Here is a 20,519-nt window from a genome sequence, read left to right on the forward strand (position 1 = left end):
AAAACTATGGAGTTTCCTTAGCTTTTAGTATAAGTAAAGTAATGGCATTTTCATTTTACTAACCTTAAAGGTGTCCCCTTTGTAATTTTTCACATATAGGATATAGTACGATAGGAACTTTGTTGTCTATGTTACAAAGCCATATACGGTTACCATCCAAACAAAGTCGATTACACATATTTATCTTTCCTTGAATAGAATACATTCAAAGTATCAATAATCGAGCTAAGTAAAAAACACTGGGATCATGTGACTGTTCACCATCTTTATAACCAGCTTTGCGGAATATGCCTAATAACGAAACAAATCTTCATTAATGAATCCAACCTTTTAACAAAAACAATGATAGTTGAATTTTTGAAACGTTCTTTTGTGCATTTAGAGATTGACTATGAGTTCTCGATACCAAATTTGCAATAGTATATTGCATTTATTCATTATCTATTCTATTTGTGTTTGTTCATGAGACAAAATTAAGAACTTCTTCAACAAAATTAATAAATTAAGAACTCGAAAATATAATTTTACTATTAATTAGAAAAAGATCAATCATAGAAGAGGATATTATAGTAATTTTACACTAGACAATGGGTCATTCTCAACTTTAATTATACAAGAACTAATAAATGGAAATAGAGAATAAGAGAAGAAAAAAGTGTCGGTCTTGTGAGGTATGATCATTGATCACCTTTGTGTCCTAAGATACAAGAATATCTCATAAAAATAAAAGAAATAGGACGCGATAAAAGGAACAACTCTGTGTAACTTGACACAAAATTGTGTGCCAAGTCTACAACCATAACCAAAATAAATAAACCCTAACATTATCATATATAGTGTGCCATCAAAGGGCCTATTTCTAATAGAGATAGAGAGGGGAGCTAGGGGGTGGAGAGAGAAATGAAAAAGAACTGAATCAATATTACTAGAGGGTCCATATTAAAAGGTCGCCGCTTTAGGGAATAAAGAAAATGAATAAATTCTCGAAGGTTAAGAATATTGTAACTGTTGAATAGCCATTTTACATTTAGAAAAAATAATAATTATACATTAAACAACGAAGAAGAGCAATCAAATACTATGCTATTTACATTTAATAAAAAATTACATTTAAAAAAAAATATTTCATTGTACATTTAAAAAAAGAGAATTACATCAATTATATTAAAACAGGTCAGTCGGTTATCTGGGAGATAAGTCTGACCGTCCATTTTATTTTAGAGATTTGGTTGGGAACACATCCGACGGATGATATAATTTTTTTTTACGTAAATAGACTACAAAAAGAAGGGTATCTATGTAAATCAACTAAAATTGGTTAGAGTAATAACTACTACCCATATATTTCTCTCCTTTTTTTTTGCTATTGAGTAGAAAAACGTGGGAGGATGAGAAATTAGTGGGGAGAAAATCTCTCTTCCACATTCTCTCTGCCACTTCATCTTCTCGACACCTCGTCATCTTCTCCGGCGAAAGTCGCCGACCGACAAATTTTCCGGCCGGCGACCTTCAAACATAAAAAAATAATAATAATAATTTTATCTCTCTAAATTTTTTTTTCTTTCTCTCTCTAGAACAGATCTAGAGAGAGAAGGTATGTTCTCACGAACAGGGGGAGATTACTAAAGAATCAGAAGTCGTCAGGGGTATTTTGGTTTCATTGTTCTCGATTTTCTGGTACCCTTCTCAAATTTTTTTCTCTCTAGATATATTTTCCTTTCTATATATATTTCGTCATGTTTTCAAATAAAGATCTGTCAAATAGTTTGGTTCATGGTACAGAAAACTCAGTAACCAAAACTAATCGTCCTCTACCCATGAAAAATCATGAGAATCCAGATGCAAAACTGGTTTTAAATGATGAACAAGAGACGGGTCATGATGGGTTTTGCTCAAAGGAGTTGAGAATTGGGAATTTAGGGTCTCAAGAACTAACATTAAGTTATCTATGTCAGAATTCTAAAACGGGTTTTCAATATATGGATATTTTTGGGAAACATTTATTGAGTTCATTAGAGAAGGGTATGTATAAGGGTACAAAAGTGGTTAATGAAGAAGAAGAAGATAGATTGGTAGAGAGGGATTTCTTACAATTGAATGGAAGTAGTGTAAGAACTACTAAAAGAGGGAGTAATAATGATGGGGAGGAAATGGAGAGAGATAAAAGAGACTAGAAGCAAAAATTAGAAACCCTAAATCTCTCTCTATCTCCTCCTGATGTTTCATTATCCCTAACCTCGGCCAACCCATTGCCGAAAATTGACCAGGCACCTGTGATCCCCAGGCCTACTAGAAGCACCTGTGAGAACAGACCTTCTCTCTCTCTCTAGATCTGTTCTAGAGAGAAAAAAAAAATTAGAGAGAGGAGAGAGAAAATTTAAAAAAAAAAAAAAAAATTTATGTTTGATGGTCGTCGGCCGGAAAATTGGCCGGCCACTTCATCTTCTCGACACCTCAAACATAAAAAGTCAATCTTATTTGACTAATTTTAAGAAAAATCTTTATTCCCCAGAGAATTTTCTTTATTCCCCAAAGCTGCGGCCTATTAAAATTGAAGATGAACATGAAGAAAGACGAAATTAAGTTAGAAACAAAAAATAACTTATTATCACTCAAGGAAAATGTATGTAACTCTCAATCGATCATTCCAAATACTTTCAAGACCTTTAATGATTCGTTGGAGGTTTTCAATGTTAAGATGATGAGAGAAATAGAAAAAGAAGAAAAGACTTAGACTACCACAGTACCACTAGTGTAGTGTATATAGAAGTTTAAAATTGAACATGAAGATAAAAAGAAAATGTAAAGAGTGAAGTTGGAGAGAAATTACTTTTTCTTTTGATGAACTTAGAGAGAAATTACTTATCGCTCGTTCAATGATAAATTATAGAAATCTATATAATAAAACAGACTAATATAAAAAATATCAGCACGGATACAACAACTAAAAGTTCAAGCTTATTTTAGAGGAAAACTGAAACCAACGGATGAGATATTCGTGTGATTTCAGAGACAAATCTTGTAAAACTAACCCTTCGGTTATGACTTTTAGTTTTGTGCTCTATCCAAAATCGATTTTGAATTTTGGATGGGGTTATCAGTTTTAAAAAAAAATGCACTTACTTGTAAAACAAATTCAAGTGGAGTAGTTACCAAAAGGAAAAAAAAAAAAAAAGTAGGTGGGGGAGTGACAAACACAAGCGGGGAGGGGCTAAAGGCCCCCACTCAAAGTGTTGTGGGCACTCGGATTCGACATGGGACATCTGTTAATTTGTGGGGAGATTTGCTGTTTGGACCCCCTTTCGTATAATCGACTAGCTGTTTAGACTCCCTTTTTCATAGTTGCATTTTGGACTCCCTTTTTCAAAAAAAAAAAAAAATTAGATTTAACTTTTCAGGAGAGAAAAATACTATTTTACCCTCTAGTTAACCTAACCCAGCCTAAGTAGTTAACTTTTCTGTTCGTGATGAATTTGTGAGGAAAGAAAAAAAAAAGAGAGAGGAAAGAAATTTGTTTTTTTTTTTATTTTTGAGGGCCGCCGGCCGGTCAAATTTCCGGCCGGCGACCCCTGTCGGGGAAGATGATGATGTGGCCGTTTGAAAAATAACCCTTAAATGAATTAGGTGGTCTAAAGTGCAATATTGATAATATAAGGGTAAAGTGAGAATTTTTCAAAGTATAACTTTAGAAACGGAATATTCCTGCGAGATTCCGTCAAAATGGAGTCTAAAATGCAACTCTGGAAAAAGAAAGTCCAAACAGCAAATCGATTATATGAAAGGGGTCTATACAGCAAATCTCTCTCATTTCGGATTTGGCCAGGGGTCTACGACAGTTTGGGCGGGAGCTTCTTGCCGGACCCACACGTGTGATGATTGACACATCACTGATTGGCATATGATTCTTAAAAGACCTAACATGTGACAGTTGACTAGTCAAGTCAATCCCCCTCCCTATCTATCCATCCACACCTGACACCCCTCTCTGCCTTCTTTTCTTCTGTACTCTCTTATCTCTCTGTCTCTACTTTCTTCACATCACAAATTTCGTTTTACCTATGTTACACTAGGCATTCCAAGTATTTCTTTTTTTTTTTTTTTTTTTTTTTTTTATGAGATGCATTCCAAAGATCGGAGAATATAATACAATATCTTCCCCATTCTTGGGTGGTGCATGTGTACAGGAATATCTGTTTGTACCTATAAATATATCTCACATAACTGAACAACAAACCAATTAGCCCACTGCCCACATGTTAAGTTTGCCGATATGGATCAGCATTTCTCACAAGTAAGAAGGGTATATTATGTAAAGATGGGCTCGATATATTGGGATGTTATTTACAGAGTTTATGCCCATCTATCGGTAGATACAGATTTCTTTTCATTACCATTTTTACCTTTAATATGCACAGTCAAGGATGACTTGTTTGTTTTGTTTATAAATGTATCTGAATAGATATCTATATTAACTCGTTTAGAACTAAATAAAATTTATTTTCATCTAAGTTGTAAAGATTTTATTTTGCAATAGTGGAGTACTTGTATTTCTTTCTTCCCACACTTAAATTTTGCTATGACAGTGAAAATATCTAGGGCTCAATCCAACATTTGAGGCATCAAGTTCCCTTCACACCATTTGTGTGTTCAAATATTGAGAGATATTTGGTTGGCCCATTTTGACTTTACTTGAGTTGACAGTCCACCATATGACAAGACTAGGCTTGGTTTTGAAATATGGGGTGCTATATATACATACATACACTACTATTACTCCATTTAGGTATTTTTAAAGCATCTAACCCTTCATTACATTAAGTGATTAAGTCACACTTAAAATTTGAGTATGCTGGTTTTCCCTATCAAAGAGATTAAAGTTCGAATTTTGTTAGTACCTAAGAAAAACTATGCTTCTTTTTGGTAGGTTGCGACCGGATTAATAAGCATATGCCAATTATATGTAGATTATAATAAGTCCTAGTATTGAAATTGAAAACATTCTATTTTCTTTCTTTAATTTGATTATAAGATCATAAAATCTTAATTGATTAAGATATTGTATTCTTTGTGCTTACTTTATAGAAAGTTAAATAATAATAAACAATAAAGTACAAAATAAAGAATAAACAAGCAAACACCCAATTTGGTAAAAGAAAAAGATTCACACTAATAAAGTAATGCTTTTGGAAGTAAGTGATTGGATTAAACTTTTGGGTCTCCTTTGAATTTTTCTTTTTACTTGCTCTTTCAAGTAATTCCTAGATTTAGAAACTAAATCATTAATTTATTTCACAGATTTCTATAAAAGCTATTACCTACTTATACAAATGTGTACTTAAAACTAAATAGGCATGATATAATAATCTAGCTACTAAAATACTAATAATGACAACAGTTAAATTTATACCACTTGTTAAAACTAAGTCTCTTCATGATCCAATTGTCTGTTAATTGACTAACAATTCAGGTTTAGTCAGAGTAATTTTATTTGTGTTTGAACTTCAGCCAATGTTCTAATATAAACTTTCACTTCATCATGTATACATACATGCTCACTGGTATAAGAAGGGCATAACACAATCCCATTAGCTTATTGTAGTATTATAAGAATGTGGAGACACAATTGGGGAGCCATATAGGTGATTGGATTGATTTGATTTTTAGGTGCTTATTTTAGACATAATCTAAGTGTAATCCACAAGGTCAACTTTGCAACATTTTTGTATATAATTAATCACTTTATCTTAAATCACCTACATCACTAGTTTTCAATTAAAATCCAAATTTATCTTAACTAATTCACATCTATAATTAAAATTGATTGAACAATAGTTTCTGTAAGAGAATAAGAGGTATGTTATTTCGACATAAGTAGACTTTATGTTAAGTTTGTAGTCATTTATCTCAAAATCAATTGACAATGACTGGAGAGGACTTTTGCATTATATTCTTGGTTGTTAGTTACTCCTTCCTTGTGGGACTAATCTCACACTGTCACACACTCCTCACGTGTGGGGTGGTTAGGCTAATACGTGTTTTTTTTTTTGTAACGTGGAGCACATGTGGTTTTTAAAGTTTGTGGTCATCTAACTCAAAATCAATTGACAATGAATAAAGATGACCTATACATTATATTTTTAGCTGCTAATTACTCCTTCGATGTGAAACTTTTCTCGCACTGTGAAAACAAAACTTTAAGAAGCCCTACCATTATAAGGTGGATGGAACACTATCTAGCTCCATTTTGGTTGAGGAAATAGGGTTCCTTGTTTAAATGATTTTTTTCACAATATGACTACCTATTTTTTCACGAGTGTTATCATAAATATTACAAAGTTAATGGGTTATTACCTTCAATTGTCTTGATTGCTACATCCAACCTATTTAAAGTTTGTCTATTTAATTTAAATTTCAAAATGATTTGAGGTGGGAGCATTAAGATCAAGAAATTTTAGCGAAGACTAGGCTTGAGAGCAGGGCACACTCGTCCTAGGACTGGGTTGGAGTAACACAACCAATACAATATAGTTAGGTTGGTTGGTCGAGAAGTTTAGAGGATATCGGTAGAATGGGAGTGACTCACTGGGCGAGGCGCTTGTGAGCCCAGCACATACATGCCAGCTCGGGCGGGATCGATCGGAAATAGAAAAATACCAGCTCAGGCCTTTATTAGATTAGGGGGGCGGAGTATTTATCTTGATTCTCCCCTCTATAATAATATAAGGTTTGCTCATACATCCACCCCTTTCATTAGGGGCGGAGCTGGAATTTTAAGTCGGGTGGAGACCATAGAGTGAATTTTTGCTTATGTATAGAGAAAGGGTTTATTACTGTGGACATACTATTGATTGCTCATCTTTTTTGAGAACAATTAAGAGACATATAAAATGAGATAATGAGACAATTAAGAGCAATATTGAGTGGACATACTATTTTTCTTGTTCATCCGAAATAGATGATTTCAAAATGTAGACAAAATGAGACATATAAAATGAGAATTTGAGTCTATTGCCATGATATACCGAATATATTCAAAGAAGTACCAATCGTAATAAACATTTAACAGTATATAGTACAACGAGAACTTTTTTTCTGAAAAATTAGATGTGTAATGAACAACAAATAGCCGAATTAAAAACTTCACATAAGAACCTAAAAAACCTAGAGAAACTAACAATTAAGAGTTCACTATTAATAACAGTTGTGTTTGTAATTTGAAGACAAAATGTTAAAATCACGATTATGTGATAATCGGAGATAGATGAACATAAATTAGACGACACATATTTAACGAGGTTCGGTCGGATATTCACGACCTACATCCTCGGATAAAGCCTGAATGGCTACATACTTTATTAACCACAACTGTGGTGATTCGTTACAATAATCGAATAGTAATCGAATGATTTAACTCCTAGAATCCTCTCTTATTTATAGAGAAGGTTTAGGGTTTCCTAATTTCCCTTAACTGAACTAGGAAACAATATAAATATTATCTAACGATAATATTAGATATATTACAAGAAATATTATAATATATGAAACTGAATATTATAGATCTTCACATATCTTCAAATATCTTGCAATAGTCTTGATCGTCGGATCTTCTCATCTCGATCCGCCTCTTATATCACGTGTTTACACACGTATCTCAATACCCTCCCGCAAGTTGGAGCACGGAAGATGTGAAGTGTCCAACTTGAAAAAAAATAGTGAAATCACATCCAAAATTGTGACTTGAATCGCCTTGATTAGACGGAACAACCTACGTAATCGACGACTTCAGTAGGCTGAAAAAAACTCACTTGATGATGGGTCTTGAACATGACTTGAAGATTGATATCCCAATTATGATATGAACAAAGAAGATGATCACTTAATGTAGCAACAAATTCTGGTTCTCCACTGAAAAGGAAAATGGCTCGGCTGGATTGGATATACGGGCCTTTCTTCTTATTTTGCTAATAATAGTGTGACAATGGGAGGGAGTACTTCTTTGCTAGTGTTGTTTCTTGTGGTGCTCTATTTGGACAGAGAAAATGCATTCTTCTTGTGTCAACTCAGGTGGTTTCTGTTGCTCAATGAAGCTTGAAAAAAAAGAAGTCACAAGACACAAACTTGGTGTTGAAAAAAGTCGACCAAGAGATTGATCGATTATATAATCACAACATTTAAAAAAAATATTAGAAAATTACGGAAGCTTGAATCAGGATTGAACTACCTGCTCAGATACCATGTTAAAATCACGATTATGTGATAATCGGAGATAGATGAACATAAATTAGACGACACATATTTAACGAGGTTCGGTCGGATATTCACGACCAACATCCTCGGATAAAACCTGAATGGCTACATACTTTATTAACCACAACTGTGGTGATTCGTTACAATAATCGAATAGTAATCGAATGATTTAACTCCTAGAATCCTCTCTTATTTATAGAGAAGGTTTAGGGTTTCCTAGTTTCCCTTAACTGAACTAGGAAACAATATAAATATTATCTAACAATAATATTAGATATATTACAAGAAATATTATAATATATGAAACTGAATATTCTAGATCTTCACATATCTTCAAATATCTTGCAATAGTCTTGATCGTCGGATCTTCTCATCTCGATCCGCGTCTTATATCACGTGTTTACACACGTATCTCAATACAAAAAGCAATTAAAGCATTGCTTAGATGGAAGCCACCAACTTTGAGTCAAATTTGAATTAATGAAAACAAAGGCCAAAAAGAAATTAGACAAAAATTAAGGGACCAAATTGGAGGCTTAAAGTGGAAGTAATACCTTAAGAATGGGGTAAAAAGGAAAAAACAAACAAATCATAGGTAATTTCAACCCTAGTTTGAGCCAAGGGGATTCAAATAAAATCACATATCTTTCAACAGAAATAAAATAAAATCAATAAGTTATGTCTACAACTTGATGATGATGATGATACACCAAGGAGGGCAAACCAAATTTTAGTTTATTTCTATTTAGCCCGCAAATTACGACCAATTCTACAATTTAACCTTCACAGGTTGACTTATATATCGTGTAGCCTCCAATCTAAATATTTTTTTGTAGAACAATTTGTAATTTCTGTTTCTGAATACTTTTTTACTTAATATTTTCTCTCAATCAATGTACATACTTCTTTTCCAAATTAATACCTTCTCCTTCATACTATTCTCTTTCTTTTTCTTTCTCTCCGGCTCTTTCAAGTTATGTCACTTCTATATATCTATTTAACTCGAACTTCGTGGGTTTCTAAAGATTTTATTCCAAACACTTCATAAAGAGGGTTATAATGTTAAGAACACATGTAGAAAATAGTTCGATATTGTAGACAGTACATCGGCCTTCCAGTAGGACTTCAAATCAAAGCCAAAAGTCTTCGTAAATCCTAGTACGTCCCTAAATATATCATATAATTCTATGTGATGTTTGGGTTTTTAATTCCTGCACACCCCTTTAAAAAGGTCCACAAAACAAAGGATAATTTAGGCCACCTCTCTCTTTGCACTTGTTTGACTTTCGGATTGATCAGTACGAAACCCACATACAGGACAGCCCGAGGGCACCGCCGAACGGACTGGATTGGGGACAATTCGTTGTCCGAATGCTCTAAGACAACGAATGTTAGGAGTAAGGGCGGGCCAAGAGAAAAAAGAAAAGAAAAAAGAGGAGACCCCATAGTCTCTCCTAAGGAAAAATGTGGAGAGCTTTGATGTGATATCTGATAAGATGTGACATGATTTGATATATAGAAAAAAAAATAAATGATGGGACCTATCCTCCTTACCAACTTGAAAATTAAACCAAGTCATGTCATTCTCTTAACTTTCTCTCTCCATAAACTCTCCTTCTGTCTCCATCTAAATATGTCCTTTGATTCCTAACCTTACCTTATCAGGCAGGTGCACTGTCTATTCAGTTTAACAGATCTAAATGGGGTTCAGCTAGTACATTGTTTGGGCACTGAAACTCAGGTTGCCTGCCTTTGTTATTCTTAATTTCTTCCTTCATGTTGTTCCCTGACAGGAGGAACTAGACAAGCAAGCCAACATAACCTCCTCCCTTAGCCTTGCCCACTCTCTATTTACTCTTAAGGGTTGGTCGATAGACGGCCGACAAATTGTTCTTGGTCCGTTCTCATTTTCGGTACCCCCACATAATGGATAGTCCGAGGACAGTCAGATTGGATCTAATCTTAAGCTTGAATAACACAAATTCAGGTATGTCTGAGTGTTTTCAGACCACTTAGTCCATGAGTCTCAGACTGCTCAATATAAGATCCAGAGGAGTGCCGATAGAGGGTGGTACAAAGGCAAAAGGCTAGAGTGCCTAAAAACACCCTTATTCTAAGTACTTTTATATTTAGGGTCCGTTTGATACGTGAGAAAATGTTGAGTAAGAAAATCAACATTTTCTGATGGGAAAGAAAAGGACTTTCTTTCCTATATGAAAATCAAGTTCCACTGTTTGGTTGGTTGTGGGAAAATTTGGAGTGCCTTTAAAAAATTCCTTGAAACTTTAGTTTCTCTCATGAAATTCAATCTAATATCATAAAAATTACTTGGTATATCTCCTCTAAATGTCAATGCTATTCCATTGTGATAGATATCCCATAAAGACTAAACAAAATAAACCAAGTTAATGGCCAAAAAATTGAAATCTAACAAAGATACTGGTTTTGATTCAATACAAGTATTCAAAGAAACAAATAATAAACAACGTAAAGGGAGTAAAAGACATCTATATATGATTTCACCGATGATACCCCTCCCACATAATTGTTGCTAACTGCTCTTTTTGAAGACCACCTCTGGTGTCGGTCCAAGTATGACACTCCGATCTTCAAGTTGAGGTTCAAAGTATGTTCACCATTTGTAGGACCTAAACCACCTTAATCAAGATTGAAGTGTCAAATATCAAAACTAAAAACTATATTGAGAAAAGAATTACTATATTGAGAAAAGAAAAGAAGCTTTAATCTTTTATTTGATGGATCGACCCTGTTCATGCTCTTGTAAGTTTTGATCACATGCCATCATTGGATATCAAGTGGACTGCACTACTACAAAATGTTCGCTTTATGTAAAAGAACAAACCAAGTTAAATCCAACATCTCCAAAACATCTAATTTGTCATATATGTTAACTGTTAACCGCTGATGAACCTGAAGGACTAAGGAATCTATACTGTAGCATAGCAGTATCCAGAAATTTATAAAAAAGAAAACTTAAAATTCAAAATCATTCCAGTGTACTGAACTGAAACATAAAATGAATATGATGGAAATGTTCAGGACATGAACCAGTCCTAGCTTTAGAAGCCCTTAAGGTAGAGGATGGACACCCAATAAGAAAGTACCTTCAGAGTAAAAGCTCTGCCATCATGACCATTAGGAAAAAGCACTGTCAAAAGCTTCTTATCTTCTTTGACGACAACACTGTAATTTCCAACGAAGAAATATCAGTAGGTTGCTACTAATTAATATGATCTATATCTTAAAGTCACAGTAACACCACGTAATTCAATGAAGTGCGGCAACGTACCTGAGTTGTTAAGATCAATGCCACCAAGGGTTAAATTCGCCTCGCCTCCTTTTTTATTTTTAATAACACTAGAAAATATAACAACAATACATGCAACTTCTGCTAAAGGCAACAAGTCAAGTTGTTCGTGCATCAGCTTCTATAATGAAATAAATAAGAGTTCAAGACAGATACAAAAAAGATCCAATAAGAGCTCCATGAACCCATTCAATATAGGATCATGTAAGAAACGAGATTTCAGTATAGGATCATTCTGAAATATTGGTCCAAAACTTGGTTGAGTAATTCTAACAAACACCTAATAAGCACCAAAAGCAAAAATCTCTTACAAATTGATGGAGATAGAAAGATGGGTATTAGGTATGGGTTAGATGTACTGCTTACTAGTTGATATTGTAAATCTAAGAGAGAAACAGTTTGAGATTTTTCTGTAATATCTCTTATAAATTCGGCTCATAACTGATCAAAATCCAAGAAAATACCCAACAAGCTCATCAAAACTGATCCAAATGGGTATATTCCTTCCCCCATTTTCATCCGTTACAAAAATCCAGAAGAACAAAGATTTGGAGATGGAAAGATGGGATTTTTACTTACTCGATTTTGTCATCTCTTGATTGAAGAAGATAAACTGATTAATAAGGGTAATTGGAAGATTAGGGTTTTGTTGATGGATTGAGGGAGAGAAATTGATTAATGAGAGGAATGAAAGTCTGAAGATTTAGGGAGATTTAGACGAGAGATGGAGGAATATAGGCGGGAGAGTGATGGAGCAGAAGTTTTTTTTTCACGGGAGGAGAGAGAGCGCAACATGAGTGAGTAAGAAAAGGCTTTTCTCATCTTTTTTATGGTAAAATTTTTTAAAGTATTTTCCAGCAATTTTTTCCCATAAGAATTCCACTTTCCCACCATTTAGCCCAACCAAACGGCAGAAAATCGATTTTCGTAAGAAAATCGATTTTCTCACTCCGTTTTCCCACGTATCAAACAGACCCTTACATTCTTTATACCATTTCAAAATCTTTCAAAATCTTGTCTTTCATTTTTGTCTCTAACTTCTATACCTAATCTTTTCATCTCATCTTAATCTTCATCTTTTTGCTCTTTGGGTGGGCATGATTCGAGCGAGAAAAACGGTTAAGAGAGCGCTTCTTGTTCAGGCCAAAGGAGTGTCTTTCGCAAAACCATATTTCTGAGGTGCCTTTGGAAATTCCAAATGGTGCGTCAGTTTTAGTTGAAATTTAGTTTAAAGGCACGTACCTTTCAACCAAAAAAAGTTTAAAGGCACCTAAATTAGAACCATGATATTTCTAACTTAGGGGGGGGTAGTGGAGCAAGACTTTCGCGGACTCTTGAGAGTCCGCGAAAGTCTGAGGCATTCAAATCCAGACATTTGAGAGTCCACGAAAGTCTGAGGCATTCAAATCCAGACATTTGAGAGTCCACGAAAGTCTGAGGCATTCAAATCCAGACATTTGAGAGTCTATGAAAGTCCGAGGCATTCGATTGTAGACAAAATATGTCCCAGACTTTGGTGGACTTCATAGTTTGATGAATTTGTGAAGGATTTGGGACAAATTTGGAAGCCAAAATGTCTTTCAAAAAACAAGAGACATTTGAAGTCCATCATGTGATCAAAAAACAATAATAATATTAAAATAATAAATGTCTACCAAATGTCCATCAATGTCCACAAATATTCACAGATGTTTACGAAAGTCGAAAAATATATTTTTGAAATGTTAGTATAAATATATTATTTCATGTGATTAAACAATAATAATAATATTAAAATAATAAATGTCTACCAAATGTCCATCAATGTCCACAAATATTCACAGATGTCTACGAAAGTCGAAAAATATATTTTTGAAATGTTAGTATAAACATATTATTTCATGTGATTAAACAATAATAATAATATTAAAATAGTAAATGTCTACCAAATGTCCATCAATGTCCACAATATTTACAGATGTCTACGAAAGTCGAAAAATATATTTTTGAAATGTTAGTATAAATATATTATTTCATGTAATTAAAAAATAATAATAATATTAAAATAATAAATGTCTACCAAATGTCCATCAATGTCCACAAATATTCACAGATGTCTACAAAAGTCGAAAAATATATTTTTGATTAGCACAAATATAATATGCATTACACATTTTGTCAATGGACTCAAGATCTTAAAATGTCCCCAGGACATTTTGTCTATGGATCAAATGTCTTGAAATGTCTATAAAGACATTTTGTCTACAAACTCTCAATGTCTTGAAAATGTCTATGAACACATGTTGTCTATAATAACTCATCCGAAATGTCTTGAAATGTCTACGGGACATTTTGTCTATGAAAGTCTGTGAAAGTCCCGCTCCACAACCCCCCCCCCCCCCCCCCCCCCCCCCCCCCCCCCCTTAGTGAGACCATTAATTTTGTCACAGTGACAAAACCAAACAATCAACTGCCCACATTCATTTTTTCAAGGAAAAACTTGTCCATTTTTTACATTTTGGGTTGAAGAAAGTATAAAAAAACCAGCTGACTTGATCTGCAACATGTCTCAATAATTATTCTATTTGTATCTCAATAGTCATATCATTGTCAAGATCCACTACAATTATTTTGTCTATTACCCAAAATCAAATGTGTGACCATCTGAGGTATTAGTATTTTTTTTTTTAATTTGAGGCTGAGAATTAGTTCAACAAAAACAAAAGTTTGAGGCTGAGAATAAAAATTATCAATCATATGCCTCTAACCCCTTTTACAAAAAAAAAAACATGCCTCTAACCCTATTTAATTTAATGTATATAATATGATGATTTTATGCTGCAAGCAAGATTAGAAAGAAAAAAAAAACAAGAGTTGATCTATCAACGCACTAATAGCTCATGTTATGCTCTCGTGGATAGTATTTTTAAACGCGTAGAAATTGCGTACGTACTTCGCATACCAGAGTTCTCAAATTTGATTTTGAAGAAAGAGAGATATATTATATATATTGTATTGAATATTGAATTTAAGTATAAATAAGATTGAAGTGTGAATAAATGAGATCTCACTCCCCATAACATGACTTTAAGAGTCTTTATATAGTTCTTAACTCAAGATGTCCGTGACATAGTAGTTATTGAACTTACTCAATTCGTAATAAAATATATTCATGATGTATCCCTATCATGTAATGATTTAATGATACTTGAATGAACATGTATTTTATTATTTGGTAGTTTTTTTTTTGGTAGTCGATAAGCTCGATAACCGCCCGCTCGAACTCAAACAGAACCGGGCCTATAGCCCAACTAAACAATGGCCTAAAGCCCAACTACATTATTTATACCCTAATAATCCCAATTCAAATAAATCAAATATTCCACTTTCTCTGAGATTCGAACCTGGGACCTCCAGGACTTTCTGGAGTTGGTTGGGGGAAGTGTTAAAGGCGTTGCCTGCTGCCTTTAAGTGTTAGAAGGGACCGCCTACATTCACAAATTCTCGTTTACTTTGATGGAGGTGCCTTTAAACATACAGGGAGCGTCTTAAAACTACTCTATATCGCCATATTATAGTAACACGGTGACCCAAAGTAGGGATGGGAAAAAAAACACGACCACACGATTGCCTGGATCTGAATATCTGAGTCCACAAGTCACCTGAGCCCTGCCTATAACGACCACTCGAAGGTACCCGGTTGTTCACCCATCCTTAAACCTTGTAAGACTGCCAGTTGGCCCGTCGGATTACCATAATGATTAATGGCTATAGTTTCTTGTCCAATAAGACTGTCTCATTAGCTCGTTCAACTACGATAACGAAAATAGTGCACGATAAAGTTCAGTCCAATTTCTACCCCTAGTAACCTGACTCGAGGCATGTTCAAACAGATTCCTATCCAAGTCAGTTGCGGTTGCTTTTTGCACGGGGCTGATCGTAAGGGCAATGAGGTCCAACCCAATTCCCACCCCTGTCCCAAGGCACTTGTGGGCTGTGGCTATTTTCCGCATGGGTCGACCAACCGTAGTAAGGACTCTGAGGTTACTCGTCGATGATTAGTAATTAGTAAAATTTTAATATTTTTTCCAATTCTAAAACTAGTACAATCCGCCAGAGAGAAAAGTTAAACAAATTAAGAGGTCCATTGGGAAAAAAAAAGATTACTTGTGATTTTGCTTATATTGTCTAGATCAACATAGAGATAAGTACCCTACTAAACAATTTTAACAAGCAACTTAGAACTCAACTAATTCACATTGAGTAAGTGTTAAAAAACAAAAACAAACACAACTTTACTACTCTTTTTCCTCATTATATGATAACACCTAATTCCCCTAATATATTTACTTAAATCATCAATCATACTTATTTATTGAACTACTTATTTTTCTTAATTATTTCCTGACATTAGGGTTTTCATCATCTTTGAAGTCCCATCATTCTTGAAAAATCATCAAAACAAACAAACCCATCACCATCAGAATCAACACTTGTAATCATACGTTTACACTCATCTAAAGTACACTTATCATCACCAATCTTCATAAAAACCCCTAATAATTCTTCAGCTGATATCTTACCATTACCATCTAAATCAAATAACTCAAAAACATCACGAATCTCTTCTGATCCACCACTATAATTATTAGTACTAGTAGGTTCAAAAGCAGATCTAATCAAACTAAATTCTTCTAAATTTATATAACCATCACCATCTCTATCAATCTCTTTAAACATATTCAATAATTCTTCTTCTTCTTCATTTTCTTTTTCAGATCCAACACTTTTAAGTAGACTTATAAATTCATTGATCGAAATTTTACCGTCTCCGTCTTTATCAATCAATTTAAACGCTTGAATGAGTTCTAAATTGGAGTCATTTTCTGAGAATTTTGATTCTTGATAATATGATAATGGAAGAACACTAGTTGGTGTTCTATCTGATGATGATGATGAAGAAGAACCAAATTGTTGATCAGAAGATCTAGAGAGTGATGATGATCTAGGTTTCTTGATCTTGAAAAGGTTTTTAGGGTTAAATTTGGTTAGTTTCATGATACTACAAGAAAAGAGAGGAAATAGTTATTAGGGTTTTTTAGTGTGATGAGAGAAAAGAGGGGAGGAAGATGGTCTTAAATGATGAGAATTTAGTGGTGAGGAAATGACAGAGTGAGCTTCTTGGAAACTTCCTTGTGATTTGAAATCCTCTTCTTTTTATTTATAGTTTGTGATTTTTGTGGGGTTATTTGTGACATTTTGACTTTTGTTTTTGTGTTTATTTGTCACGGCAAGAGTGCTTCTTGAAGCGTGAGCCACCCGTGCTCAACTTATATTGTTTTTTTTTTTTTTTTTTTTTTGTTGAACTACTTATATTGTTTTTCTAACCAAGGAACATTAAACTTAAATATAAAAAATACTTTATGTAGGATTTAGACTATTTAATTCGTCAAGGTATAGGTCATTTAATTTCTCGAGTTTTAAGCTAGTAGTACATTGACAGTTGTCGTCCTTATCACATCGTCTCGATGTATCAATCTAAAAAGAAATCTATATTGTATCGATTCAAACTTTTGGTACTATGATGGAAATTTCGTTCTCTCCCTTCATCTCATATTCCCTCTTTTACGATTTTTTTTTTTTTTTTTGTTGAATCTCTAGTTCACTAGTTGGTGGGAAGAAAAATATCATCACACTCAAAAGGAGGATTTGGTCGGAGAAAGGGAGAGAGATTAAGGTTGTGTTTGATAGGAGATTTTCCGGAGAAAATAGAAATATTTTCTCCAAATATTGTATTTTTCTTGCGTTTGGTTGGCTATTGTGAGGAAAAAAAGTTGGAAGTCACGTGACCCACTTTTCCTTCTTTTTCTCAAAATACAGAGAATTTGTTACCCTCCGTATATATAAGAAAAAATTTCTCCCTTGGGTAAAAAGAAAATATCTCTATTAATCTTTCTCACTCTGTCACTACTTTTCTCCCCCTCTCTCTATCACTGCTTCTCCCCCCCTTTCTCACTCATTTTCTCGGTCTCTTGCCTACTGTAGAGAATGAAACAAAGAGGATGACTTCACAGGAGGTTTTAGAGAGAAGAAGTCCAAAACGTTTCTTCCTTGGTCGATCTAAGTCTTGGTTGTTCCTTCGATACTGATTTAAACTCAGCCAATTGACGAGACTTCATCTCTAAGAATTCAGCCATTACTCACACTTAGAAAACCTTGAAGTTTTTTAAAATCTAAAAATGAGTTTGTGAGAATTGATTTTGTTTTGTCCAATAGTGTTTATCAACTTCATTAATCACAGGTAAGAGCTCACTAGTTGGGCTGACATAGAATACCTTCATTTCTCTGGTAAATCAAAGAAAAAAATACATTTTTGAGATAAAAACCAGTTTAGAGAGAGAAAGTTGAGATATAGAAAGTGCAGGGATGGACAGACATGGTGGCTTCTGAGGTTTAGGAGGCGGCAGACTTGTGAGTCGCACCAGACAAAAGAAGAAGCTTACTATTGAAGGAACACACAAGGCTTCTTTCTCTCTCTAAAATTCCTCATTGTTGAAGGAACACACAAGGCTTTTGATTAACCCAAAGAAGCAATTTGGGGCATTCTCTCTATACTGTGTGAAATAAGGTTCGGGTTTGCCTATAAAGTTGACTTCTCCATCATTGCTTGAAGACATATTTTGGATATGAATTCCCTCCTAGTTTGGGTTGTTTAGTTATGTTATATAAGTAAGTGTGAACATGAAATATTATATTAGAAATAAATTTAGAATTTGTTTTACCATCTCCACTCGAGTGAGATCTCCCTTTCCTGTTTCAACAAAAAAAAAAGAGATCTCCCTTTCCTAAATCTACTTGTCCAAACCTGTTCTGACATGATCAACATCAACTCATTATGTTCAACAAAAAAAACATCAACTCATTAGTTTTGGAAGAGTTTCAAAAGAGTTGAACATAAATTAGATGAAGTCCCATGGTATTCCAACGATGTATTCCCTTAAAATACCAAACATTGGAAAATAGAAAAATTAATTCTTTTTCCCATTTTTCCCCGTAGCGAAACAAACAATGGAGAATATGAAAATATTTATAGAGTAAATGTTTCCTCGAGTAAATTTTTCTCTGAGTAATTTTTTCTCTGTTTTTTTTCCTTTCTCTAATTTGCTATCAAACACAACCTAAGAGGGGACTAGGGGAGGGAATTAAGACAGAATGAAGCCTATGTGACAATGTAGTCTTGACCAAACAATATTTTTAATTTGTGCCAAAAAACAGAATTAACCGTTTTCGTATATCGTGGTGTGTCTGGCTGGTACTAGTTTCCTTTTTATACCCTTATCTCCAATACTGAAAATGTAGTAAATAGATGAGATTGGATAGTCAACAACTTTTAGTTGGAGCGGTTACTAAGTTGGTTTCCACTCTATAGGACAAGAGTTCGAGACACAGAATCATAACCCCTAAAGTATGCTAACATTTAAAAAAAAAAAAGAAGATGATGAGATTGGATATGAATATGGTTGTACCTAATGAGATTGGATATGGATACAAATATTTCACATCTGTGCTTCTAGCCAGGATTCAAATCTAGGCCTGGCTAGCCTAGAAAATATGGATTAAGTCAAATATACCTAAATGACACATGTATAGTGTAATAGTCCCACATTGCTCACAAGAGTGTCCAGAGACTGGGCTATATGTGTAAGCTCAAGCTTAGTAAGTACCGAGGCCTTTTGGGTGGGCTTGTGGTGCCTTCGCCAAGAACAAAACCCCGTACCCGTGTGGGCTTGGGCCTGGGTGGTTAAAGCGGGGACAATATCGGCAACTGCTAAGGCTTGGGGCGTTACAAAGTGGTATCAGAGCCGAGGGCGACTCTTCGCTGAGGGTGGGGGATTGTAATAGTCCCACATTGCTCACAAGAGTGTCCAGAGACTGGGCTATATGTGTAAGCTCAAGCTTAGTAAGTACCGAGGCTTTTTGGGTGGGCTTGTGGTGCCTTCGCCAAGAACAAAACCCCGTACCCGTGTGGGCTTGGGCCTGGGTGGTTAAAGCGGGGACAATATCGGCAACTGCTAAGGCTTGGGGCGTTACAAAGTGGTATCAGAGCCGAGGGCGACTCTTCGCTGAGGGTGGGGGATTGTAATAGTCCCACATTGCTCACAAGAGTGTCCAGAGACTGGGCTATATGTGTAAGCTCAAGCTTAGTAAGTACCGAGGCCTTTTGGGTGGGCTTGTGGTGCCTTCGCCAAGAACAAAACCCCGTACCCGTGTGGGCTTGGGCCTGGGTGGTTAAAGCGGGGACAATATCGGCAACTGCTAAGGCTTGGGGCGTTACAAAGTGGTATCAGAGCCGAGGGCGACTCTTCGCTGAGGGTGGGGGATTGTAATAGTCCCACATTGCTCACAAGAGTGTCCAGAGACTGGGCTATATGTGTAAGCTCAAGCTTAGTAAGTACCGAGGCCTTTTGGGTGGGCTTGTGGTGCCTTCGCCAAGAACAAAACCCCGTACCCGTGTGGGCTTGGGCCTGGGTGGTTAAAGCGGGGACAATATCGGCAACTGCTAAGGCTTGGGGCGTTACAAAGTGGTATCAGAGCCGAGGGCGACTCTTCGCTGAGGGTGGGGGATTGTAATAGTCCCACATTGCTCACAAGAGTGTCCAGAGACTGGGCTATATGTGTAAGCTCAAGCTTAGTAAGTACCGAGGCCTTTTGGGTGGGCTTGTGGTGCCTTCGCCAAGAACAAAACCCCGTATCCGTGTGGGCTTGGGCCTGGGTGGTTAAAGCGGGGACAATATCGGCAACTGCTAAGGCTTGGGGCGTTACATATAGTTATTCAGAACTCAGTTATAAACATTGATACATGATTACCAAGAGAGTTAAAAAAGTTTATTAAGTAACGACAAATCTGAATAATTTTGAACAATTGAAAAACTTAATTGAAAAACTTAATTAATACATAAATAAA

At 35.1% G+C, this 20,519-nt stretch overlaps 1 long non-coding RNA gene and 1 pseudogene across 1 annotated transcript; both read right to left on the reverse strand.

Moving 5' to 3' along the window:
• Positions 1–10,656: 10,656 nt before the first annotated feature.
• LOC147540326 (uncharacterized) lies at positions 10,657–12,555 on the reverse strand. Its single transcript, XR_015225610.1, has 3 exons — positions 11,558–12,555; positions 11,373–11,451; positions 10,657–10,904 (listed from the first exon to the last, which is right to left on the reverse strand). It is a non-coding gene; the product is annotated as an uncharacterized LOC147540326 (long non-coding RNA).
• A 3,146-nt stretch (positions 12,556–15,701) lies between these two features.
• Positions 15,702–16,710, reverse strand: LOC147540327 (putative calcium-binding protein CML36 pseudogene; annotated as a pseudogene).
• Between the last annotated feature and the right edge of the window lie 3,809 nt (positions 16,711–20,519).

This window comes from Eschscholzia californica, unplaced genomic scaffold (assembly GCF_041429995.1).
Source record: "Eschscholzia californica isolate CP2 unplaced genomic scaffold, dmEscCali1.0.p SCAF_5, whole genome shotgun sequence".
NCBI classification, from domain to species: Eukaryota; Viridiplantae; Streptophyta; class Magnoliopsida; order Ranunculales; family Papaveraceae; genus Eschscholzia; species Eschscholzia californica.